The following is a 26,746-nucleotide window of genomic DNA, read 5'->3' as shown; positions in this document are numbered from 1 at the left end:
TTTCTGAAGTTTTTTTTTTTCTTTTCTTTTTTTAAATTTTTAAAATTTATTTCTTTGAGAGTGACAGACACAGAGAGAAAGACAGATAGAGGGAGAGAGAGAGAATGGGCGTGCCAGGGCCTCCAGCCTCTGCAAACGAACTCCAGACGCCTGCGCCCCCTTGTGCATCTGGCTAACGTGGGACCTGGGGAACCAAGCCTCGAACCGGGGTCCTTAGGCTTCACAGGCAAGCGCTTAACCGCTAAGCCATCTCTCCAGCCCTTTTTTTTTTTTCTTTTTACTACCATGAGCAGGTATGAATGGAATTACTGGGGGAAAAAAATCCAAAACCTTGCTTCTAAATAGCACTGCACAAAAATAACCCAAGGGGTGATTCCCAAGGGCCTGCGCTGGTGGGTGTACAAGTAAGCAATGTGTGGAATTCCTTAGATCATTCTTCTAGTTGTAAAGCATTCCAGCTTAGCTCCTTCAGCCAGGGAGGGAATTTAACCCGCTGGAAACTCAGGTGCTGTTAATCTTCCAGGAAACGTGCAGATGCAGCACTGGTGAGGAAACCAGGAAACAGAACCAGCCTTTCAGCCAGTCACCTCTGTTCTGCATTCTTCTGTGCCCACAGGACTTTGAGCACTCTTGCTGGCCTAGGTTCCCAGCCCTTCCCCGGGTTCCTGGGCTACCCCTATCCAGGTGTGTGTACCACTGTACACATCTCTGAGTGCTCCTTGCCTGCTGGAAACCCGCGAGCACAGAATCATGATGTCTGTCTTTAAGGACCTGACAGCGTAGTGGGAGACACAACAGGACATCAGGGACTAGTTAAGGGTGGCCTCCTTATCCAGGAATTCCTCGTGATGATACCCTTGACGGGGCTAGCATTGGATGCTGTGTGCCCTCTCCTATTCATATGCCCAAGGTCTAAATCCTCGATGTGATGGTATCAGAAGGGGGCCTCGGGAGGAAATTCATCCATGGAAGCTCTCATGAGTGGGGTTAGTTTCTTTCTTTCTTTCTTTTTTTTTTTAATTTAATTTATTAGTTTTCTTTTCAGCAAATACAGGCAGTTTGGTACCATTGTTTAGGCTTATCCATGATCTACCCCCTAGAGAGCTCCCCAGCTCTTTCATTCATGTATGGATACATGAGCGGCAATCAGGCCCTCAGTGGACAAGTCCCTTAGTGTCTTGATCTTGGCCTTCTGGGCTTTCCCCATGAGAAGCAGATGTGTGCTGTGTAAGCCTCTCAGTTGTGACTTTTTTTTTTTTTTTTGCCATAGCACCACAAACTGACCAGCCCTGTTGGGATCGCCTGTCTTATATACCCCATTCGCTAGAGACTCTCTGAGAATGGTGATGCATTAAAATCCCATGGGGAAGAATCATAGGTCGACGCCAGGCCTCCCCAGGGACAGCTTCTGGAAGCAGGTTCTAGAATCTGCATTTTAATCATGCTTCTCAGGTGATTCCAATTCACAATAAACTTTAGAAACAATTGTTGTTAACACAAACTCCCTTGTACTAGAATTAAAATGTCTTCACATTTGCCTCCCTATCTGGACAATGAGCTCAGTGGGGAAAAACAAAACAAAACAAAACAACAACAAAAAAACAGGGTTGGATCAGGTGTCCCCCATAAACTCACGTGTTCTGAATTCTAGGTGCCCAGCTGATGGCAATTTGGGAACTGGCGTCTCCTGGAGGAGGTGTGTTGTTGGTACCAGGCTTATGAATGTTATAGCCAGCTTCCCCTGGCCAGTGTTTGGCACACTCTCCTGCTGCTTTTTTCCACCTGATGTTGGCCAGGAGGCCATGGCCAGACTGTTTATGCCACATTTTCCCCTGCCATCATGGAGCTTCCCCTCAAGTCTGTCAGCCAAAATAAACCCTTTACTCCCACCAGCTGCTGTTGGTAGGGTGCTTTGTGCCAGTGACCGCGCAGGTGACTTCGAGGGTCCTGTTAATTTCTATACTCATGTCTCACAAAGCACCGAGCACACGACAGGGCAGCCCACAGATGGTTGTGGCATGAAGAAACGACTGCTCCCCATTCCTCATGTGTCCGACAAGGTTAGGGAGCAGAATGTTTAGGGGAGGGTTGGCTCCTTGAAATTTCCTATTAGAATGGACTTGCTGGCCGATTCTCGTTCATTCTGCTGGGACTCGATTGAGTGTGCATGGCAGCGTCACTGGAGAGTAACTACCTGGCTCCCCCTGGATTTGGCAGCAAGGCATTTTGGGAGGTGGGAGAGGTGAGTAATCAGCATCCTAGAAATGTGTTTTCAAAACCTGAGCTATGCACAACAAACAGCTGCACTTGAATGTTGAGTCAGAGGCCTGGCTGGCTGTATGCTTTAAAATTTACCATGTAACTTTTTGGCATTACCCTTTCCTTTGGTTCCACTAATGAAACTGAAATATGTAATTTCACCGAAATTCCACTGTAATTTAGCAATTAATGTACAATTAATTTTAATGCATTACTTTCTTTTTAGCAAACAAACAAATTAGGAGGTTGCATATCTTGCCTGGCTTAAAATTACTAAAAGGAGCCTCTCATTTTGCACACGGGCCAAGGTGGCTCCTAATACATTTAGATTTACATTTCCTAGAAACGCAGGCACGGAGGGTGAACAGGCACCCTCCCCGCACCATGCACACTTTAGAGACTTGAAATTTAGCTCCAAACAGCTCTGTTCAATGTACCGGCTTCACAGGAGACTCCCCAGATCCCAGGCAAGCTGAGGCCCCCAGAAATAGTGCTGGAGAATGAATTGTGTCTCCATACCAGAATGCTCGGACAGCATGCGACCGATCCATATTTCAATAGTTCAATCTGGATTTGAGGGCCAGTGACAGGATAAGGGAGAGAATGGGGGGAAAATAACTGAAGAGAATTCTGTGTGGACCAACCCTTCCAAGGGCCGTGTGCACTAGACAGAAGGAATCTACACAGAATGCCTGCTTCGGATTTTCAAATAACCCACAGAGATATGCTGGCATCCACCTCCCCCCCCCCCCCACCCCGACCCATTCAGCAGCCACCGAAAGTTCTCAGGAGAGAAGAGGCCACTGTTGTTAGCGCTATAGATTTCTGTTAAGGTCACCGGCCTCTTCCCATTAGGAGTCCCGTCCATCTCTGGTGGCCTTTCCCTCCTGCAGCTGTGAAGGTTTTCTTCCTCCTCTCGCCCATTTCCCCCCCCCTCCATATTACCAGTTCGGAGACCACTCTGGGCTCAAATAACACCTTGAGACAGTTTTCCTATTAAGTGCCAAGCATTTTCCTCCCTACCCCCTCTGGTCTGTCACTCTTTCTGGACTGGTGACTACCTCCAGTTTCCTCAGTTTTGTTGGCACTGGGCTTCTTATTGAAGGGCCCCTCTGGCAGGAGCTAGCCAAAACACAGCAGCTATGGCAGATGACAAATACTAAAAGAGAAGAGAGATATAGCTGATTTCCTGCCCCCGTATTTACATTTACCTGCTGCAGAGACACTGTTTGCCGTTCCAGACGTTATTACGCCTGTAATGACCTCGTCACGCTGCGTGATCACTGGCTGCCGCCCCAAACACTTTCAGACGACACTGTGAACTTTAAATTGGCGGTCCAATCTCCCAGTGGCCTGTCAGTCATGAGAATCGCATCTTTATGCCAGCAAGCCCCTTGGATGGAGTCTGACATTGCAATCTTCAGTAAATTACCCTGTCACTGACAATCTTGCAGTTATCTCGCAAACAATCAAGCAGGCAATCAAACTGCTCTGAATTGCCAGTTCAAGACCAGAGAGGCCACCGATGTCTCCATTCAACAGCTGGGAAGGCGGCGGGCTCTTCGATGACATTGGCCCGTTTATTTATTTATTTATCTACCCATGTATTTGTTTGTCTGGTTGCTTTTTTTCATCGCCCCCCACCCCGCCCTCAGGAGGGTGGTGAGGGAGGTTTGCAGAGGCCTCCAGAGGCCTGATTCTAACTGAGCAACTGAGGCCTTCATACGTAGGCCCATGGTGACAGAGCATGTCTGTTCCTATGTCCTCACCTCCTTCGCTCAGTAAAACATGGCTATAAAGAAGCATCCAGGTCTGGAGAGATGGCTTAGTGGTTAAGGCACTTGCTTGCAAAGCCAAAGGACCCAGGTTCAACTCCCTAGGACCTAAGTAAGCCAGATGTACAAGGTGGCACATGCATCTGGAGTTCGTTTGCAGTGGCTGGAGGCCCTGGCATGCTCATTCTCTTTCTCTCTATCTGCCTCTCTCTCTCAAATAAATAAAAAAATTAAATAAAAAAGGTGGGCATGGCCAGGCATGGTTGTGCATACCTTTTTTTTTTTAAGAAAAAAGAAGCCCAGCCGGGCATGGTGGCGCATGCCTTTAATCCCAGCACTCGGGAGGCAGAGGTAGGAGGATTGCCATGAGTTCAAGGCCACCCTGAGATGACAGAGTTAACTGCAGGTCAGCCTGGACCAGAGTGAGACCTTACCTCGAAAAACCAAAAAAAAAAAAAAAGAAACCTCAGAAACCTCCAGGTGCTTTCTGCCCAAATTGATGTGGACTCAGGGTCTCCTGCTTCTACACATACATATCAGATGTTAACTGTACTGGGAATTTTAGGAAAACATGGTAATGGGAGAAACTTTCTGGGAACAAGACCAGGGCATTAAAAAATTATTATTTTTTTAGGCAGGGTCTCATGTATCCCAGGCTGGCTTCAAACTCACTATGTAGCTGAGGATGACCTTGAACTCCTAATCCTACTGTTTGTATTGCTCAAATGCTGGGATCATAGGCACGTACCACTACATCCAGCAGTTATAGTGGCACACGCTAGTAGAAGACGGAGCCAGGAAGCTCAGGAGTTCAAGCCCAGCCTGGAGTGCTGAGAAGTGACAGTGGAGTGGACCATTGCAGAAGAGGTGGTGGGAGGAATGTAAGGGCCAAAGGAAGGGGAGGAATGCTTTGCAATACTGTCTTCCAGACACGAAGTGGTCATGGTATTCACGACCTACCAGTGGCTAATGGTACCTGCACAAGGCTTGATTAAAGGAGGGGGAATCATGCTGACATCAAAACAGAGGAGAGACTTCCTGGAAAGAAGGAATCCAGTGGAAGGAGGATTTGGGAGGGAGAAAACAGAGGAAAGAGAGGATGGTGGGAGGGGATTATGATCATAGTTTATTGTCTAAATGTACAGAAGTTGTTGATAAAAACTAAAAAGAATATCAGAGAATCTTTTATCATGTTCTAGTGATATGAGCCAGAAATTAGGGTTATTGCTCAGTCGAATCTTTTGGATTAGAGTAAGAACTGGGCCTTTGGGTTCAGGTGGGTTTGGGATTAAAGTTCACCCTCCCTAGTTCTGGCTGTGTGAGCTTGAGAAGATCAACAATAACCTCACTCAGTTTTCTTGCCTTTAAAACTGATATCACAGTGCATATAGTATTAGGATTATGTGTTAGGGAATAAATGAATCAATATATATGCCTCCATATGAAATACCTTTGTCATACATTATGTGTTTAATAAAGGATAAGAATGATTATAAACCAAAACTCCCTCGAGTTCTTAAACTCATTCCTTTTATAAAAACTAGACAGGAAAATAATTGGGATTAATATCTTTGATAGAGTAATGCACTAAGGGCTCTGGACTGAGTAAGCTGTGGCAAGTATGCTATATTAAAAATAGTGATCTGGGGCTGGAAGAATGGCTTAGCAGTTATGGCATTTGCCTGCAAAGCCAAAGGACCCAGGTTCAATTCTCCAGAACCTACGTTAGCCAGATGCACAAGGGGGCACACACATCTGGAGCTTGTTTGCAGTGGCCGGAGGTGGTGGCTTGCCCATTCGCTTGTGCTCTCTCTCTTTCTCTCTCCTCCCCCTCTCCCTCTGTCAAATGAATAAATAAATAAAAATAAAATATAAAAAAATAGTGAGCTGCATTATGGAAGTTGTCAATAATATGAAAAATTAAAATAGTAAGCTGGGCATGGTGGCCCATGTCTTTAATCCCAGTACTCAAGAGCCTGAGTTAAGAGGATCACTCTAAATTCAAGTCTAGCTGGGGTGACCGAGTCAAATTCCAAGTCAGTCTGTGCTACAGTGAGACCCTACCTTGAAAAAAACAAACAACCCTCCCCTAAAAACAACAACAACAACAACAACAAAACCCCCCAAAAATAGTGATGGGGCTAGGGAGATTGCTCAGTGGTTAAAAGTGCTTGCTTGCAAAACCTGCTTGCTGGTCTATGTTCAATTCCCCAGTACCCACATGAAGCCAGATGCACAAAGTGGCATGTGTGTCTGGAGTACATTTGCAGTGGCAAGAAGCTCTGGTACACCTATACTGTCTCTCTTTCTCTCCTTGCAAATAAAGAAAAATATTTAAGCACAGTGACAGAAAAAAAAAAACCACCACCCACAGCGACTGGTTAATGATAATTTAATCATAATCATAGATGTCCTAGGTAAAGTAAGATTTTAATTTAAGTCCTCATGACAACCTTGCAAAGCAAAATGACGTAACCTTGAAACTTCAGACTGTGTGACTGGCTCTGGATGTGGGCTCTGGATGTGAGTGGTTACTGCCTCACTGGAACCTGGGGCCAGTCACTAGTCTGGTTTTCACTTTCCCTCACGCAAAAAGATGGAGATGATGATGGCAATGCGGGGAAGTCCTGTTTGCATAATTGAATCTGCTAATTCTTGGCTTCCTGGCTCTGTCTCTGGCCTTCACCTAACCCCAGATAGAAAATGCATCCAGGGAGCCAGCCGTGGTGGCACACGCCTTTAACCCCCACACTTGGGAGGAAGAGGTGGGAGGATCACTATGAGTTTGAGGCCACCCTGAGACTACATCAAGAATTCCAGGTCTAGCCTGTGCTAGAGTGAGACCCTACAACAACAACAAAACCCAACAAACAAAGAAAATGCAGGCAGGGGAATGGAGATGACATTTGTATGGGCAGGTATAGATAACCTTCCTTGTCATTATTCCTGAAATTATGGAGCAAACCAATTATTTACATGGCATTTACATTGGATTAGGTATTATCAGTCAGACATGGTCAAGCGGATGTCTGTAGGTCATATGTAGGGATTTTGGTATGGGGGTGTCCCAGAATGTCCTATGGACAGCAAGTACGACTGCAGTGTGTAAAAGCAACACCCATCCCCTAAATCTCCATCCTGTTGGAGGAGGAAGACACGGGGTGGGGTGGGGGGCTGGAGGCTGCCAGCTTTCCAAGTGGCTAAGAAGCAGGAAGGCGTAGCCAGTGAGAGAACTTTGGCCTTTGTCTCTTTCACTGTTGGAGAAGAGTCACTGTCTCCCTAAAGGGAGTCTGAAGGCAGAAGCAGTGGGCCCTATCACTTGGGGAGATGTGAGTGTCTGTGAGGCTTAATCACTTCCGAAGGCTTGTCTACTGCTCTAGCTGGGCGAGAATTTGGCTGCTTGACTTGAGCATCTGAAAACAAGTCGCCTGGCAGCTCACTCCTGACAGTGAGGACCCTACTATCTGCCTGTGAGATGATTCAAACCACTGGCAATGAGGTGGCACCTACATGCTGTGCTGGTTATAGGCTTGTGCCAGCCACTCCCAGCGTCTATCTACTTTGCTCTGTTAGATTCTTTTTTTTTTTAAAGGCGCTCAGGCATGGTGGTGAGATTTAAGCTCAAACCCTGAACGCTTACAAGTAAAGGTGGTGGTGGGGGAGACCTGGTGCACGGGAGGGAGCTGTAAGGCCATCATAGGAAACAGTTGGGTATTTCAGAGTTGGCCGGACTGTGTGTATCTTTTTGCCTGCAGAGTTCTGCCTAGTCTTTGAGTCATGCCTTGTACAGCTAAGGGCTCTAGGAAGCGTGGTGGCAAACCCAGAAAAGTCTTCCAGCTGCTATTTGAGGTTGGTTAATGAGAGAGAGGGAAAGGGAAGAGTTATCTATCCAGTGGGGGCAAGAAGGAAGTTAATGCTTTCTGCTCTTTGTTGATGCAAGTAAAAGGGGAGGCTAGGTGGGGGTCTGGGGACGTAACATAATGAGCCTGACAGGGGCCAAGGCTCCTGTGGAGTGGAAAAGGACGTTAACAGCGGTGGGATGGGTTTTGCCATGGAAGTTAGCTTGTAACTTTACTAGTAAGTAGTCTACCTTGTAACTGAGCTCCGGCAGTCCATCTAGGGTATGTGGGACCTCCGATAGGTTTCGGCTGTCTGTATAAGCAACGCGAGTCATCCCATATTAGAAGTCCTTGCCATGCTGGCCACCCAATCCCTCACATGAAACGGCAAAGGAGGTCCTGTTCTAGCCCGCAGAGGCCATCTGCTGCCCTCTGCAGCCGGGTCTGCGCTTCAGTCCTCAAAGGCCACAGCTGTGCACCAGATGCTCAGAGACTAAGTGACTCTTAACAACTCCTCACTGGAGCCACAAGGGAAAGTAGAACAGTGGCTTTCATTTTGTAGCTATCTCCTTTAGGCATCAGTTTTGGGGATCCAAGACCCCCTCAAATGTACCTAACACTGCAGTCATTTTGGATGCTAGGAATAAGAGTGACTGATGATCATTTTTATTGCAAGGGATCAAAACTATATCCGTACCTTCAAGAACTGAACAGGCCACGCCCCAAGTGAGGGCAAGTCTGCACCCCGGAGCAGGGGTGATCATCTTATGTGAACCAGATCCCCTTCAAGTGGTGACAGTGAAAATGGCTTTGAATCACCTTGCAGAGCCAGAATGGAAACAGAGATCGCCCTTAAGATGACATAATTATGTATATATCCTATTCCTGCCCCTACTTATTCCTCTATCCAAACCTAAGGCTTATTTCAGTGCCACAAAGGTAGACATAGACTCACCAAATGCCTTCATCTGTGCTTCCCAATGGGCCACATTGATTAAGTCTCCTTTCTGTCATTTGCCATGAATTGTCTCCTTGCTGCTTCTTTCCTCCGTTCTATTTTTTTTTTTTTTTTGAGGTACTCACTCTAGCCCAGGCTGACCTGGAATTCACTATGTAGTCTCAGGCTGGCCTCCAACTCACAGTGATCCTCCTACCTTGGCCTCCTAAATGCTGGGATTAAAGGCATGTGCCACCATGCCCAGCTCTCCTTACTTCCTTTTTTTTTTCTTTCGAGGTAGGGTCTCTAGCCCAGGCTGACCTGGAATTCACTATGTAGTCTCAGGGTGGCCTTGACCTTTTGGCGTTCCTCCTACCTCTGCCTCCCGAGTGCTGGGATTAAAGGCGTGCGCCACCACGCCCGGCCCTCTCCTTACTTCTTATATTGGGATGTTGTTGAGCCTGGCCTAGTTAGGAACTGGGGAATTGGGGCTTTTGCCTCAAAACTCCAGTAAAAGTTGCAAATCCCCAAATTACTCTGGGCATCTGGTTGACCTCACACACATAGGGACAGGGTAAGGAATGGTAGACAGCTAAAAGATACCCTGGTAGAGTGAAACGAAGCAGGATGCATGTGGGGTACTCCTTCTAGCTAACATGCTGCCCCTGGCCAGTCCCTGCCACTGGGAGAGACTGAGACACTCAGGGAAGTCATTCGAAAGCTCAGGATCCACAGAGACGTAGTGCTTGGTCACCGTTCAGCTTACCCATGGCGGCACTAGCTTTCGGCCCAGTTAGGAAAAAAAAAAGGCAAATGCATGTGGACTTCAACAACTGAAGGCTCTGATTTAAAAACTGGGTTTGGGGCTGGTGAGATGGCTAAGTAGTTAAGGTGCTTGCCTGTGAGCCTAAGGACTCTTTTTTTTTTTTTTTTTAAATTCGTTTATTTTTATTTATTTGAAAGTGACAGACAGAGAAAGAGGCAGATAGAGAGAGAAACAGAATGGGCACGCCAGGGCCTCCGGCCACTGCAAACGAACTCCAGACGCGTGCGCCCCCTTGTGCATCTGGCTAATGTGGGTCCTGGAGAATTGAGCCTCGAACCTGGATCCTTAGGCTTCACAGGCAAGCGCTTAACTGCTAAGCCATTTCTCCAGCCCGACTCTTATTCCTAGAATCCCACATAAGCCAGATGTACAAGGTAACGCAAGCACTCAAGGTCACACATGAGCACAAGATGACACATGTGTTTGGAGCTCGACTGCACAGTGGCTGGAGGCCCTGGCATGCCAATTCTCTCTCTCTCTCTTTCATAAAAAAATTAAAAGAAAAAGAAGTGTTAAAAAGCAGGTTTATGACTCACTGGGGCTTTGTAACCTTGGGCAAGTGAATGAACTCTCGTGACTCAGTTTTGCAATCTATAGAATGGACTTCCCCACGGTGCTTGGAGATAGTGCAGGACCGCGCATAGGAAATGAGATGGTGCCCCCCAGCATTGAGGACAGGCACCGAGCTCCATGAGTGACATCTCTTAATGATATTTCCTGCTCTCCACCAGAGAAGGGCACTGTTCCATTTGCATTTTACCCTACGCCCGCTGACAAGTTGGAAGTGAGGGATAATTGAAAGTATTCTGGCTTGATGTAACTAAGAAGTGAAAGGCGCGGGCAAGGCTGACTTGATTTAACCTGGCAATATGAGATTAGTTCTTCATTGCCTCTGTTAGGTCTCTTCGTATTGCCAACCTTTGAAAGCAATAGATTGGCTGACGGGGTGCTCATTTGGAAGATTTCACCTGCCATTAATTCCCCGGGCTGCCTGATGGACCGTCGTTCCTCAGGTGTCCTGCTCTCCCCCAAGGAGCATGGCTATTTTGACACAGCGCAAGAAGGAGAGCTGTGCTCTCGCTCCTAGAAGGCCTCTTGGAAGCTTTCCACTTGCTTTGTGCCAATTCTTTGTGTCAGCTTAAGTTCCAGGGCCAGAGATCCTTGCCCCAAAGCACCTTCAGCTTTTTCTTTTCTTAAATGATTTAGCGATGGAAGATGAGTCAGGCTTCAACAGAGACCTGGCAGAGTGTGTGAGGGGGTCCCACTGCAGGTCACTTTGCTAACTTTTTTAGGAGGGGTGTGGGGAAGACAGCAAAGTCAGCTTAGGAGACCCTAGGCTTCTGTTACTACTGAAGGCAGGGGTGGGATCCAGGTACGACCTCTCTAACAAGACTAGATATACCTGGAAGCCAGGGGGGATTTTTTTTTTTTCTGTCCCTCTTGCAATACTGCTCTAGTTTATTTACTTTGGTAACACTTCTTTAACAAATGGACCTAAGACAAAACACAAATACCATCCACAAAATCTTTTATACCAACACTTCTTAAATTCCAGTCAGCATCGGAATTAATCTGGAATCTTGACCAAATGTCAAGTTTAGTGTTTATCCCCAATGATCATGGTTGGGGTTTAGGAGCCAGCAGTATTTACAAGCTTCCTGATGATTGGACCTGCCTTGTTCAAAGTGTGTTCCTTGTTACCAGCCCCTGGACCTACTGAGGTATTAAGATGGAGACTGGAAATCTGCATTTTAAAGAAGAGTCCTGTATAATTCTTTGGGTCATCAAAACTTCAGAACCCCTGCCCTGTTAGACGCACTGGACTGTGGATATTTCAGGATCCATAGCAGAACACGTGGTACTGAGGGATGTGATAGCTTTTCCAAACTGGGTATCCTGCAGGATGTTATTAGGGGTTCCCTGAAACCCAGAAATAGATGTGGAAAAGGATGCTCTGTATTCAAATATGATTTGGGAGAAAACAGTTAAACCAAGTGTACCTGGTCTCTTGCCAGCAGGACTTCTCAAAGCCTTTACTTATAAATGTGCACTGTAACTCTTTAACACTGTAATAGAGTTCTTCCTGACCAATGATCCCTTTGGGCTCAGAGCATGTCTCTGCAATTATATTCAGAGCCATACCCCTTGGGAAACTCTTGAAGAGAGCATTCAAAAGCATTCTTTTGTCCTTGGAGGACCAGCCAAACCTCAGTGTCCTCCATAGTCACAAGTGGCAGCTGCATCCTTGCTTGACTTTGCCCTGGATGTTAGCTGTCAGTGACCAGGTCCACCACAGGCCATATCATCATACAAGCACAACAGTTCAGCGCTCCTGTCGCCCCAGGGCCACGGCACCTTGTGCTTGGTGGCAGCCTCCTGGGGTAGGCAGGATGACGAAGTGTTAAAGAAACCGTGTCTCCTGAGAGCTCATCGTTGGTCCTCATGAAGAGCCTCTGAGGAGATGAACCACCCCTCACATCTCAGCCAAGACCCAGGTGAAACCACAAAGGAAAGAGTGCCCCTTCCATTGTGAGCCTGATAATCAGTGCCAGCGTTGAAGGAGACAGACCCTGAGGGTACTCAACACCTACCAAAGCAGAGATGTGGAGGCTCCTAAGAGCTCCTCACTGAAGTAGACTTAAAAGTCACCCACCACGGCTCAGGGAATTTTGTAGAAGAGGGGGCGGAAAGATTGTAAGAGCCACAGGTTGAGACATCATGCCCAGAGACGTGTCCCCCCCCCCCCCCCGGGCCAAAATAACTGACTGCTGCTCCCACAATGCATAAACCACAACCTCATGGGGAATACTTGCAAGCCCACTAAGAAGTGTCCCCAATGGAATGGGGGCAGGGACAAAGGAAAAGAGGGTACCAATACATGGTGTATCCATACAAAGTATATTCTTTTTCTTTTTATTTATTTGAGAGGGACAGCGAGAGAAAGGCAGATAGATAGGGAGAGAGGGAGAGAGGGAGAGAGGGAGAGAGGGAGAGAGGGAGAGAGAGAGAGAGAGAGAGAGAGAGAGAGAGAGAGAGAGAGAGAGAGATTGGGTGCACCAGGGCCTCCAGCCACTGCAAACAAACTCCAGACACATGCGCCCCTTTGTGTGTCTGGCTAACATGGGTCCTGGGGAATTGAGCCTCAAATTGGGGTCCGTAGGCTTCACAGGCAAGCTCTTAACCACTAAGCCATCTCTCCAGCCCCCAAATATATTCTTTTTTAAAAAATATTTTATTTGTTTATTTATTTGAGAGAGAGAGAGAGAGAGAGAGAGACAGAGAGAGAGAGGGGAGACACATGCCAGAGCCTCCAGCCACTGCAAACGAACTCTAGACACGTGCGCCCCCTTGTGCATCTGGCTTACATGGGTCCTAGAGAGTTGAACTGGGATCCTCTGGCTTTGCAGGCAAATGCCTTAACCGCTAAGCCATCTCTCCAGCCCCCCAAAGTAAATTCTTAATAAAAATAAACAAGCAAACACAAAAGAGCCTCCTAGGTATCAGGCACTGTGAAAAGTTCTTTACATTTATCTCAAAGCACCAGGATCCCAGTCATTAGTGGATGCAGAACAGGAAACCTGGAGAGAGATTAAATGACTTCACCCAAGACAGCACACACTTCTGAGTGGCATGGTGGGATGTGAGCCCAGGTTGTTGTTCTGTGAAGCCAAGTCCTGTGTGTGGCTATTGTGTGAGGCGCTGTGTACTCCCTGCAAAGCACCCCAAAGGTCCCCCACTAGAGGAGCCATTGTGCCCTCCATTGAGAGACCTATGGCAGGATGCACTGACAACTTGAATATACACTGAAGGGAGACTTACTTTTTGGAACACCCTCCATTCTAGCACCTCCCTTTACCAGGCTTACATCGTGACTCAGTGGGTATCCCCAACAGCCTTTCAGGCTCCTATTCTTTCCTACCCTGTGCCCATGCATCCTTCATCCAGCTGCCATCTGGGTAACAGGAACCCTGTGGCTGGGTTCCATGGTTTCCATTTTACAGATGGAGAAACTGATGCCCAGGGAACACGAGGATTGTGCTCATGGCCCAAAGTTTATAAGTGATGAAGGAGGAACACGTCTTAGCCTCCGCTCTCAACTCCTCACAGAGGCTGCATGGAGTCACAGCCACGTCAGGGCACCTACCCTCTGAGTGCCACAGGATTTAGTGGAGCAAAGTGGAGGTTTCAGAAAACAGCTTTCGTTTCTAGTTGACCTGTTGCCACCCTTTTATCTTTTTTTCCTTTCCTTCCTCCCTCCTTCTCTTCCTTCCTTCCCTTCTCCTGGCTGCTGATCTTCCTAAACCCAGAAGCAGCCTCTGGAGAACGGCTTCCTTTGACCCATAGTTATTTACCTTGGCAGTCCCACAGGCCTCTCCTGCAGACTCACCTTGGCTGGCCCGTGGCTATGTCCTGGGGGGACTTCCTACCTGCCTGCCGCTGTCTCCCCTTGACTGTTACAAAACCCAGTGGCTATAGAGAGCAGGGCCCCCCGATCCTGGCCTCCGATCTCCCCGGTGCTCGCTCTCTGCCTGGGGTGCCTGGCCTCTCACAGCCGCCTCCGCCTCATCAGCTTGCGGTTCCTGAGCCCGCTGACAGGTCAGACAGGCGGCCGAGCAACCCAGGCCCGGCAGGAGGTGGCAGCCTGGTGGGGTGCCAGACAGTGACCTGCTGGGCCCTGCAGAAAGGAAAGGGGCTGTCACTATCAACACGGGGAGCAACAAGCCGGAACAGTTCCTTTCTGCCTGAGGGGAGACCTTCCGGAAGGGGTCAGGATGGAGCCCAGAGCTCAAAGACTACTGGGGCGTGATACTTTCCTTTTTGTGACAGAAAACACACTCGGGACTGCAGGCTGGGCGCATGGACGGGACTCAGCCCTCCCACAAGCTCTGGGCTCACTGGGGAGGTCGGAAGTTCTCATTCTGCCTGAAGAGCATGGCCATGGTTGTGCTCCGGGCACGGGGCAGCCCACCATCTGATCCTCACGTCTCCTTTGTCGGGTGGGTGTCAGGAACCGATACCGTACTGTCGATTATGACCAGGATCTGAAGGCAGGGGACGCGGGTCCAACATACCATGCGCATGGACCTAGTCTCCAAGGCGCAAAACAGAGAATCAAGCAGGGGACGTGTGTGCCAGGCTTTGAGGGAATGAGTGCAACATACTGGTCACAACACATCGGCTGGGTGGCTTTGGGATACTTGCTTTACCTCTCTGAACCCCACTCTGTTCATCTGTGGAATTATACCACCATTGTACCAGCTCCACAGAGCTGTCACGAAGGATTAGGCCTTCCACCAAGGCATTTATGGAAGGCGACCACTTACTAACACCCGCTTTAGAGAGAGAGGAGGCAGCCGCAGGGAGGCTGTCTTCCCTGGCTCGGGCTGGCGAGAGGCAGGGCCGGGGACCCACACAAGCAGGCCCAGCCTCAGCTTTGCTGATCTTCGCACTGCGCCACATCTCGCCTACAAAGACCTGCCCCGGAAACTCAAGTGTTTGCGATGCCTGGTTCCCAGCTGATGGCAATTTGGGAGGAGGAGGAGCTTTGCTGGAGGAGGTGTGTTGTTGGGGGCAGGCTTAGGGGTATTTTAGCCAACCTCCATCCTCAACACCTCTTCCTTCCCTTCTGTGTTAAAGGCTTATTCCTCTGAGAAATATTAGTTGTTTTTTTTTTTTTTGTCACAGTGACAAAGAAACAGAAAATAATGTATGGAGGAAGAACTTATTTTGACTCGTTTCAATCCGCAATCACCTTATTCTCTTGCTATGTGCCTGTGGTGAGGAGGAGGGTGTGGCAGAGCAAAGTAGCTCACCTCAGGGAGGCCAAGAAGAGAGACAGGATGGAGCTGGGTACATGATATAGGCTTTAAGAACATAGATGATGGGCTGGGGAGATGGCTTAGTGGCTAAAGGGTTTGCCTGCAAAGCCAAATGACCCAGGTTCAATTCCCCAGGACACATGTAAACCAGATGCAGAAGGTGGCGCATGCATCTGGAGTTCATTTGCAGCAGCTGGAGGTGCTGGTGTGCACATTCTCTCTCAAAAAAAAAAAAAAATTTAAAAAAGAACATAGATGATGGGCTGGGGAGATGGTTCAGTGGTTAAAGGCACTTGCTTGCAGAGCTGCCTGCCCAGGTTTGATTCCCCAGTACCCATGAAAAGCCAGATGTACAATATGGTACGTGGCACATGCATCTGGAGCTGGTTTGCAGTGGCAAGAGACTCTGGTGAGTCCATTCTATTTCTTGCAAATAAATAAAATCAAAAATAAAAAAAAAAAAGAGTATGAATGACTTTCTAACTAGGCTCCACCTCTGGAAGCTTCCACCACCTCCTAATAATGATATTATATTGAACCCTTCAGCAGATTAACCCACTGATGACGGCAGAGCCCTCATGGTGCGACCACCTCTCACTGACTGGCTCCAGGAGTCAGGGATCACACCTGCACCACCTGTGCGGACTGTCATAGTCGCTTTCTTGTTGCTGGGACAAAGCGCCTGATCAAAAGCAGCTGGTGGGAGGAAAGGGTTTGTTCTGGCTTGTAGTCTCAAGGGGAAGCTTCATGCTGGCAGGGAAAAGTGTGGCATGAGCAGAGGCTGGAAAACAGCAGCAGGTGGGAAATTATGGCAAAGGGGGGCTGGCTATAACACCCCTAAGTCTGCCCCCAACAAAATGCTTCCTCTAGCAAGTCTCCACCTCCCAAATTGCCATCAGCGGAGGACCAAGCATTCAAAAAACACCTGAGTTTATGGGCGACATCCGATTCAAACCATCAGAAGGATGTTTCATATACAAACTAGCAGCCACAGCACGGGGCTCCAGCCCCTGAGGAAGTCCTTACATCACTGGGCAGAGCTATGGAGAATGGTGCAGCCCTGTGTTCCTGTCTAACTGAGAAGAAATAATGGAGCTTACAATTGCTTTTCTTTTTTTAATTGCTGTTGTTTTGAGGTAGGGTCTCACTCTAGCCCAGGTTGACATGGAATTCACTACGTAGTCTCAGGGTGGCTTTGAACTCACAGTGATCCTCCTACCTCTGCCTCCCGAGTGCTGGGATTAAACATGTGTGCCACCAATCCCAGCTTGATTCTTTGTTAGTCAAGTGGTTTCCGTGACACATAGTGATCCAGTCATCACTGATACATGGTTACTATTTTTAATTCCAAAATGAAATTTAACAATCCCTAAATAATCTACTAAATAAGAGGGACTTCCTTCCTATTCTAAATACTCACAGAGCTTTGAGTTGATCAGTTAATGCAACAGAGCTGACTCCAACAGATGAGTACTTGTGAACACGAACCAGAATCCAAAGGGGGAAGCAGGAGATAAGGGAAGGAACGTGTCCTTGATTTTGAGGGCGTGAGTACTTTCAGGATGCAAATAAAGTCAGGCAGACAAGTGGAGGCTGCTGGATGAGAGGGAAAGCAAGGAGGGCTTCCAGGAAGAAGTAGCATTTAGGTAGAAACCCAAGTAAGGACAAAAGTCATGGCCACAGCAGGGGGAAGATCCTTCGGAGGCACCCACAACCGGCTTTACAAAAGCCCTGGGTGGGAATGTACTTGAGAGTCGTAGGATCAAGGAAGCACGTGTGTTAAAGGAGATGGGCAGTTTCCTTAGCTAGGCAGACAGGTAGAGAAAAAGAACCCTTGGTACGTGACTATATTCTGACCCAAGATGGCAAGAGGGTGACCCCACTTCCTCCTTCTTTCTGGCCTAAATGAATTTTCCTCTCGGTGGGCTGGCTTGGTGGGCTTTCTGCACAATACTAGATACGTTATGGACCATCCAGCGTCTTCACTTTGCTTTTATTTAAGATGACCACTCACAGACTCTGGGTGGGTGGGCTACCCCCAATGAATAAAAGTCCAGCTCCCACTGGGACTGGTAGACTTTCCAGTGCTGGAATCCTCTCCTCCCAGGAGTCTGTTCTTCTTGCCTTCTTTTTCTCTTACTTTGAAATAAACTTTATTCTTTTTTTTTTTTTTCTTTTTGGTTTTTTGAGGTAGGGTCTCACGCTAGCTCAGGCTGACCTGGAATTCACTATGTCGTCTCAGGGTGGCCTTGAACTCACAGCGATCTTCCTACCTCTGCCTCCCGAGTGCTGGGATTAAAGGCATGTGGCATTATGCCCAGCAGCCTTTTTTTTTTTTTTTCTTCTTTTTTTTCAAGGTAGGGTTTTGCTCCAGCCCAGGCTGACCTGGAATTCACTATGTATTCTCAGGGTGGCCTTGAACTCATGGCATTCCTCCTACCTTTGCCTCCCGAGAGCTGGGATTAAAGGCAAATTCCACTATGCTTGGCTCACTTTATTCTTTTAAACAAACAAAATCCAAGCAAACAAACAAAAAACACAAAAAAGAAAAGAAAGGTATGGGCAGAAGGAAGGAAGGGAAGGAGATACAAGAATTCTCCCGATTGCTCTGAGTGGATTGGGTGAGAAGCTGGAGGACCAGCCCCCAACTCTGTGAAGTCTGTGGCATCATCTGGGTGGAGGTGGAAAAGAACCATCAAACCATGGCTTTAATGATTAGCAGCAGCAGAGGACGGAGGGACCCAGCCAGGGATCAGTCAAACATCCGTGTGGCAATGTGCACACAATTGGTACCTCAGAGAGCAACTCCACAGACTGTGGGAACTGGGAAATGATGACAGGGAAGCTGCTTATCAGAGAGCCAAGACTTTGGGTGACAGGCCTCTGGTAGGCTGGCTGGCATTTTCTCCCTAGATATGCTCCTTCTGAGTGTGCGTTTGCTGAGAGAACACAGCTAAGACACAAGCAGGGACAGTTCACACAAGTGGCTGCAGTTTCCCTTTTCTCTGCCTCTCTTTGGTGTGGATTCCCCTCTCCCCTTCTGACCCCTTTGGACTTTCAGACAACCATGATCTGTCACAACGAACCAGACACTGGAAGTAGAGAAATGGGCTTCAAGCTCAGTTCTTCTACTGGGAGCATCCAGTAAGCAACCTGGCATCCTCTCACTGTCTTTGCTGGGTGGATGGCATGCTGTGAATGCTGGCATAGTATGCAAGGAGTTTTGTAACCCTGTGCCAACCAAGCAGGACATGTGATGGAGCCGGTGGGAAAGTTGTGCTCACCTGGGAGGGAGCAGGTCGGAGTAGAATGTGGACAGGTACAACAGATGGGCTCCTGGGTTTGAAAGGTACTCATCCCTCCATACGATGGGCTTTGGATTCGGGGGCAGGTCATGCTTTTAGAGTCTCTAAAGTCACATCACACAGGGAGCTGTGAATACTCACAGCCGTCATTTCAACAAAGTGGCGGGAAGGTGCTCGCTAGTCATGCCTCATGTGAGGTGGAGGCTGTTATTTTTGTTCCCAGTTTACAGAGGAGGGAATGAGGCTCAGAGGAGTTAGGCACCTTTGCCCAAGGAAGCGTAGCTAGAAGTCCTCAGAGCCTGCGTTAATACTCAGGAGGGGCACAGCATCACCTGCCATGACAGAGCTGCCCTTAATTTGCCATGGCATCGTTGTGAAAGGATGGCACTGAGGGTGGGGAAACAGGGCCAGGCCCTTTCAGCATACTCTTCCCACACCTGCTCTCATTCTCTTTTTAAAATATTTCATATTTATGTATCCACACCAAGGCCTATACCAAATATCTATCAAAAACTTCATGATGGGGAGGGCTGGAGAGATGGCTTAGTGGTTGAGGCACTTGCTTGCAAAGCCTAAGGATTCAGGTTTGATTCCCCAGAACTCATGTAAGCCAGATGCACAAGGTGGCACATGTGTCTGGAGTTCATTTGCAGCAGCTGGAGGCCCTGGTACTCCTCTCTCTCTCTCAAGTATATAAATAGAAATATTTAAAAAAAGCCTTCTTGGCTCACTTACTTAGTTTAAAGGAGTTTATGGGCTCATTCTCTCTCTCTGCCTGTTTCTTTCTCTGTCTGTCTCTCTCAAATAAATAAAGAAAAATAAACAAAAAAATGTTTTAAAAGGGTTGGAGAGATGGCTTAGTGGTTAAGCACTTGCCTGTGAAGTCTTAGGATCCTTGCTGATAATCTTTGCAGGCAAGTACCTTAACTGCTGACCCATCTCCTCAGTCCTGTTTTGTTTTTTTGAGACAAACACAATAGAGTGGCCTTTATTTTTATGTGAGGGAACAAACAAGAGAGAGAGAGACAGAGACAGAGAGAGACAGAAAGAGAAAGACAGAGAGAATTGGTGTGCGAGGGCCTGTAGCCACTATAATAAAACTCCAGATGCATGTGCCACCTTGTGCTCATGCGCAACTTTGCACACTTGCATCACTGTGTGTCTGGCTTACATGGGATCTGAAGAGTTAAACATGGGTCCTGAGGCTTTGCAGGCAAGCATCTTAACCTGTAAGCCATCTCTCTAGCCCATGTGTTTTTTTAAAAATGTATTCATTTTTTGGAGAGAAAGGGGAAGGAGGAGGAAAGAATGGGCATGCCAGGGCCTTTAGTCAATGCAGATAAACTCCAGATGCATGCCCCACATTGTGCATCTGGCTTTAAGTGGGTACTGGGGAATTGAACCTGGGTCCTTAGGCTTCACAGGCAAGTGCCTTAACTGCTATGCCATCTCTCCAGCCCCACCATTTTGAGACAGGGTCTTATTCCCTAGCTCAAGCTGTCTAGATCTACGTAGACCAGGCTGGCCTTGAACTCATGGTGATCCACCTGCCTCAGCTTTCCAAATGCTAGGATTATATGAAAGCCACCATGTTTGGCTTATTTATTTAAAAACATTTTTATTGATTTATATGTTGAGAGAGACAGACAGAGAGCGAGACAGCAAGAGTGAGAGCGAGAGCGAGAGAGAGAGAGAGAGAATATATGAATGAGCACACCTGGGCTGCTAGTTGCTGCAAACTCCAGATGCATGAGCCACTTTGTGCATTTGGTTTTACATGGGCACTGCAGAATCAAACCTGGGTTGTTAGCCTTTGCAGGCAAGTACCTTCGCCCCGGAGCCGTCTTTCCAGCCCTTACTTATTTATTTCTGAGATAAGGTCTCTGTAGCACATATGGTCATTCACTATGTAGCCAAGGCTGGGCTTGAACTTGTGATCCTTCCACCTCTACATCCCAAATACTGAGATGACAGGGGCTTGCCACCATGGCTGCTTTGCCTCCTTTAGAAGCCCCTGATGCCCTTTGGCTGGGCAGCCATGGTTCCTTGGCCTTACTTCTGTCATGAACCTACCATACACCAGTGTGCGGTGACTGACTGAGCATTGCCCCGCCAACCCATAGCTCTGTGCAGGTAGAGTCTGCGTTTCATTCATTCCTGTGCCGGGCATGGAGTAGGACCTATGTCATCCATTAAATGCATTAACAGTGCTGGGCATTTTGTCCTGGGGATGGTGCTTGCTGTCACTTTCACCAGTGACAAGTGGTCTGAGCAGGGCTGCGTGGCGGGTGAGGTCACCGAGGGTCTGGGGACACTGCTGAAGGTGCTTCTAGCAGGTGTGATTGACACTGTCACTCGTCCCAGCTTAGGTCTTCTGGGATCTTGTTCTCCCCAGGGCCACTGGGTCCTTTCACTGGCTATCACAAGGGGAAAGGCAGACTACATGCTGAGCCAGGAGCCCGAGGCTCTGGCCCAGTCTGCCTTGTCTGCTGTTTGGCCTTGAAGAACTCAATTCGCCTCTCCAGGTTTTGTAGCCACCTGGGGCTATTAAAAAAAAAATAATAAAATAAACATCTTTCATTTTCTTTTAATTTACTTTGAGACAGTGTCATCTTATAGCTCAGGCTAGCTTTGAACCCAAGGTCCTTCGGCCTTCCAGGTGGTGGGACTCGAGGCAGCCCCACCATGCCCCTCAGTGCCTTATTTAGTTATTTTCAGGTTTTCCAGGTAGGTAGGGGTCTCGCTCTAGCCAAGGCTGACCTGGAATTCTCTATGTAGCCTCAGCCTGGCCTCGAACCCACAGCAGTCCTCCTACCGTCACTTCCTGAGGGCTGGGATTAAATGTGTGCCCCACTGTGCCCAACTATTTTAAAACTACTTTTGCTTATTTATGAGACAGAAAGAGAGAGAGTGAGACTATGGACACGCCAGGGCCTTTAGCCACTGTACACAAACTCCAGGTACATGTGCCACTTTGTGGATCTGGCTTAACATACGTACTGGGGAATCCAGCCTAGGCTGGCAGGCTTTGTAAGCAAGTACCTTTAACTGCTGAGTCAGCTCTCTAGTTCCCAGAAGTACTTGGCATTTCACTTTTTTTTTTTTTTTTTGTTTCTGGCATTCCTGGCTGCCCATCAAGGAAATCAGTCCATAATTTCCATGAAGGAATGTCCCTCAGTGTTTGTGACCTCAGAATATCAGAGAGCTGGGGCTGGGGTCAAATGTCAGAATACCCCAGCACTGGGGTTGGGGGCGATTTCGTGAACACATTTCTTAAGGCCCGATGAAGGCGGAGCCTGGCCCTGCAGAGGTTTGCTCTTCGCTGTGAGTGGGGAGAAGGGGAAGCGCTGAGCAGAGCGGGCTGGGGAGCCTTGTCGCTTTCTTTGGATTCACTTTTGGCCGCACGGTTCTGGCCCCTCTCCAATCCCCCAGAGCTCTTGGCTGAGAAGATGGAAAACCACAGAAAAGAGCACAGGCCTTGGGCAGCTGCTCTTGCTGCGCCACAGAGAACGCCTCGCTATTTAAAGTCCAACTGTTCCACTTTCCCCTGCTCGCCCCCTGGCATTCCAGCGCATAAGCACTTTGTGGGAAAAATTGCATTCTAAATCCCAAACCGGGGGTGGGGAGGTGGGGGGGAGGAAGTGAACAGTGATGGTGTTTTTCAGCATGTTGCAGAACTTGTGTTGCTGCGGGGCTGAGTTGGTGACCCCAGCTGTCCGGCTCTGATGCTGGACACACACTCAGCGGGGGAGGGGCGGGGGGGGGCGGGTGTGGGAGCTCGGACAAGCAGTTCTTCTCTTGCGAGTGTTGTCATGGCACATTTGGACGGTGTAGGTGAATTCTTAGCACAGGTTGGCCCTCCTAACTGCCCAGTGCCTCTCAGGCCTTGGATGTCACATCCTTTGACATCAGGACAGAGGACATTCCTTGCTTTGGGACTGTCCGGATTTCTCATGTAGCCGTGTCCCTGGGAGATTTTTCGATTTGTGTAGTGTTCTCAGCTCTGGGGTTATTGCTACACTGGGCCTGATTACTCTTATTTTTTTATTTTTTGAGGTAGGGTCTCATTCTAGCCCAGGCTGACCTGGAATTCACTATGTAGTCTCAAGATGGCCTGGAACTAAGGGCGATCCTCCTACCTCTGCCTCCCAAGTGCTGGGATTAAAGGTGTGTGCCACCATGCCCGGCTCTGATTATTCTTTTCTAAAAATATTTTTATTTACTTGACAGGTAGATGGGGAGAGGTAGGGAGGGAGGGAGAGAGGGAGGAAGAGAGAGAGAGAGGAAAAGGAGAGAGAGGCATATATCCCCTCTCTTTTTCTCTCAAATAAATAAAAAATTAATATTTTTATTTAATTGTGAGGAGAAAGAGAGGGAGAAAGAGAGAGGGAGAGGGAGAGAGACAAAGACAGAATGGGCATGCCAGGGCCTCTAGCCACTGCAGACAAACCTTGGATGCATGTGCCACTTTGTACATCTGGCTTATGTGGATACTGAGGAAATAAACCCCAGCTCCAGCTGACAGGCTTTTGGAAGCGAGTGCCCTTAATCATCGAACAATCTCCTCACTTCTGTGTTTTTGAGACAGGGTCTATATAGACCAAGCTGGCTTTAGCCTCATGGTGAGCTACCTGCCTCAGCCTCACAGATGATGGGATTATAGGTGAAAGCTACCATGTTTGGCTTATTTATTTATTTAAAAAAATTAAATTTATATATCTACAGAGAGAGCGAATGGACACTCCAGGGCCTCTAGCCATTATCAGCAAACTCCAGATACATGAGCAACTTTGTTCATCTGACTTCCTCTGGGTGCCTGGGAATTAAATGTGGGTGGTGAGCCTTTGTTGGCAAGTGCCTTAACACTGGAGCCATCAATCCAGCCTTTAGTTATTTATTTTTGAGATAAAGTTTCTGTGGCACATATGGTCTGACATTCACTATGTAGCCAAGGCTGGGCTTGAACTCTTGATCCTTTTACCTCTACATACCAAATGCTGAGATGACAGGTGTTTGACAGGCTGCTTCGCCTCCTTTAGAAGCCCTTGATGCCCTTCGGCTGGGAAGCCATGGTCCCTTGGCCTTGCTTCTTTCATGAACCCACCATACACAGAGTGCAGTGACTGACTGAGCATTTCCCCCACCAACTCACAGCTCCGTGCAGGTAGAGTCTGAGTTTCATTCATTCCTGTGCCGGGCATGGAGTAGGACCTACGTTGTCTGTTAAATGCATAAACAAATTCTGGGTATTGTGTCCTGGAGTATGGCTGGACTTGGGAGGGTGTTTGCTGTCATTTTCACCAGTGACAAGTGGTCTGAGCTGGGCTTCTTGCCACTGCAAATGAACTCCAGATGCACGTGCTACCTGGCGCATCTGGCACGAAGTAGCGCGTGCATCTGGAACTCATGGTGATTTTGTACTGTGGGCAGCATTTTTATGCATGTAGGATGTTTGCAGCAACCCTAGCCACCATGTACCAGTAATACTTCTTGCTTATCATTATTTAAGAGATGTTTCCAGAACTTCCTGGAGAACAAAGTCGCACTTGGTAGAGAACCACTGATTGGGACGAGGATAGTGGGGGCATCAAGCAAACATCATTAATGGCACACAGGGCTTTGTGCTTGTACTCAAGTGCCAGTCACCGAATGGGGACTTGCCAGCATCTAGGAAGAGATTCTAGCCATGGCAGATCTTGAGAGAGACAACAGAATGATGTACAAACAAACGTTACCCATCGACCACCAGCTAAACCTGTGTTTTAATCCTTTAGCTCCCCCAAATAAATCTGAAGAGACTTAAATGATTAATATTTTTTCAGATTATACATTTTCATCACACTTTTATGATGAATATTATTAGATTTGTCATCTAATCAGGGAGAAAAAAATCTAATCCCTTAAGAGACACTTAATCACCATTTAAAGTACTAAAGACTTGATTAGAAAAGACCGAAGGTGCTGTGTTGGATAAACTTATAACTTTACCTGCCCCCCTCCCTTTTTATGAAAAATTGGAAAACGCTTTTGATAGTAAAATTTTATCTTTGAGGTGATTATTTTGTTTCCTCTGAGGATTCTGCAATAACACAAATTCTGTGCTTGTTGAGTCTTCTTCAGAAATATCCAAATTTGTCAGTGGTTTGAAGAAATGATACATGGCTTTCATGGGGAAACCTATGTCTCCTGCTAGTTAGCTGAAAGGCCTATTTGAAGCCTCATTTTCTTGAGTCTTCATATTTGTATTTGTGCAATGGAAATCTAGTCATCCTTCCCTAGCTTTGGATTTCACATTCATGCATTCAACCAAAAAATGGGTAAAAATGATTTAGGAAGAAATAATTTCTTTGTGTTGAACATATATAGATTATCATTCCCTAGACACTATATACAAGCATTTTCACTGCAACAGGTATTATAGGTAATCTATACATAATTTCAACTGCACAGAAAGCTAACAGGAGGTTATATGCAGATGCAACACTAATTTTTATAAAGGATGTGAGTATCTTATTTTGATGTCCATGAGGTTCTGAAATTAGCCCCCAGTAGACACCGAGGGACAGCTGTAATGGGGTAACATAGACCCACAGAACTTATGGTTTGGTCTGAAGATGAAGAAGAAACTTTGGTTTGGTAACATGATAGAAAGATCTATATGGGAACATTTAGGAGTTTGGCTATACTAAGGAAACATTAAAGAGGAAGTGGTCGAAGGAACACTTTATAGGATCAGTCCATTTGTTTTTGTTTTGTTTCTTCAAGGTAGGGTCTCACTCTAGCCCAAACTGATCTGAAATTCACTATGTAGTCTCAGGCTGGTCTTGAACTCATGGTGATCCTCCTACCTCTGCCTCTAGAGTACTGGGATTAAAGGTGTGTGCCACAATATCTGACCTCAATCCAATTTTTTGCAGGGAAGGGATGTTTGAGCCAAATCCCAGATGTTGAGAAGAAACTCAACACACATAGCTTGTGGGATGAACATCTTAGATCCTCTACCAGCAAAGACCCTGGGGTGGACGGAGCATGAGAGACCAGTGTGGCTGGAGCAATTTCTAGGGAGGGCAGAGAGGGCTGGTCAGAGAGGAGGCAGGGGACATGGAACAGGCCCTCCAGGCCAGGGCAAAGTGAACATTTGCTTTTGATTCTGTGTGAGAAGCCTCCTTGGAACTATCCATTCACTTAATGGGAGGCAGGGTTTAGAAAGCCCAGCCCAGCCCAGCTCTTGGCACATTTCAGCTCTTCAAATTCTCACTAGCTATCATTTTCATAGTCACCAGAGAATAACAGAACACTGAATCTTAATCTTTGGTTTCCTAATCAGATGGTTCTCTAGTCCAATATGCCTATGCTTTCAGAGACATTTTGTTTGTTATTTGTTTCAAGACAGGATCTCACTCTAGCCAAGGCTGACCTGGAACTTACTGTTTATCCCCAGGCTTACCTTGAACTCATAATGATCCTCCTACCTCAGCCTCCCAAGTGCTGGGATTAAAGGAATACACCACCATACCCAGCAGAAACTATAGTTAAAAAATTTATTTGTGTGTATATGTATGAGAGTGAGGGGGAGGAGGGAAGGAGGGAGAAAGGAAGGGAGAAATGGGGGGGGGGGAAGAGAGAGAATGAATATTGGTATCCTAGGGCCTCTTACAGCTATAAATGAACTCCTGACACATGAACCACTTTATGAATTGAACCTAGACTAGTAAGCTTTATAATCAAGTGCCTTTAACCATGTAGCCATCTCCCTAGCCCCAGAGACCTTATTTTAATGGAAAGATCCAGAACAGTCTCAGATTCCTGTTGCCATGTGCTCCTCTGGAATCTTAGCTGAGCCTTGCTGTGCTTCCTCTTAAGAAAAGAGAGCCAGTGCCTGGCCAGCTGGCAGTGACCTCAAGGCCAACTTCTCCTAAGCATTAGATACTTGACTCTCTTTTCTGGGAGTGAACTGGGGACTTTGTTTATGTCTTCTACTGCATC

General features: G+C 47.4%; 1 protein-coding gene across 10 annotated transcripts in view; it reads right to left on the bottom strand.

The window, feature by feature from the left end:
* Positions 1-26,746, bottom strand: part of Tenm2 (teneurin transmembrane protein 2) — a 1,398,763-nt gene that overhangs the window by 82,460 nt on the left and 1,289,557 nt on the right. The gene's annotated exons all lie outside the window — the stretch shown is intronic.

The sequence above is a fragment of the Jaculus jaculus genome, chromosome 6, assembly GCF_020740685.1.
Source record: "Jaculus jaculus isolate mJacJac1 chromosome 6, mJacJac1.mat.Y.cur, whole genome shotgun sequence".
NCBI lineage: Eukaryota > Metazoa > Chordata > Mammalia > Rodentia > Dipodidae > Jaculus > Jaculus jaculus.
Note: the sequence above shows the minus strand (reverse complement) of the source record. Positions and strands in the feature narration are given on the sequence as shown.